Raw genomic sequence first — 652 nt, 5'->3', positions numbered from 1 at the left:
AATGAAGCAGACAATCCCAATAACCATTTCCAGGCCTCTCAGTAACAAGAAAATCATTGAGTTGTCAGTATGGCTTTACCAAGGGGCAATTAAGCTTGACAAGGCTGACAAACCTCTGTGATACTGATTGCCCTGGTAGATGCGAGGAGAAACGACCATCTGGAGTTCACCACTGTCCTTGGTAACGCCTCCCACAAGATCTTCACAAAGGACCTTGCGGGTGCCTGGGCTGGATCAAGCACGGTGTGAGCTGGCTGAGCGCTGGCCGGCCGAGCAGGCACAGCACGGCTGAGGCAGCGGGACAGCGGCCGGGCCCGGAAAGGCGATTTTGGCGCCTTCCCGCCCCTCGGCCGCCAGCCCCAATAGCCGCCCTTCCTCCTCCTCTTCCTCCTCCCCCGGAAGCGGAGTGCGGGTTTTCCCGCTCCGAGCCGGAACTCCCTGCTGCCCATCTGAAGGCGGACGAGAGGAGGCCGGAAGGACAGAGCCCAAAAGAAGGAAAGAGTCCGGAGCGCCGACTGTGGGGGTTCCACCATGGTGCTGCCGCGGTAGCGCCGGCACCTGCCATGGGGAACGCGGGGCGCGGCGGCGGCCCCTCCCGATCCCGGCGAGCCGTGCCGCGCCCTCGCCCCGCCCCCGGGCCGCAGAGGAAGCG

Source organism: Onychostruthus taczanowskii, unplaced genomic scaffold (assembly GCF_017590055.1).
Source record: "Onychostruthus taczanowskii isolate IOZ18803 unplaced genomic scaffold, ASM1759005v1 scaffold33, whole genome shotgun sequence".
NCBI lineage: Eukaryota > Metazoa > Chordata > Aves > Passeriformes > Passeridae > Onychostruthus > Onychostruthus taczanowskii.
This window is presented reverse-complemented; position numbering follows the sequence as displayed.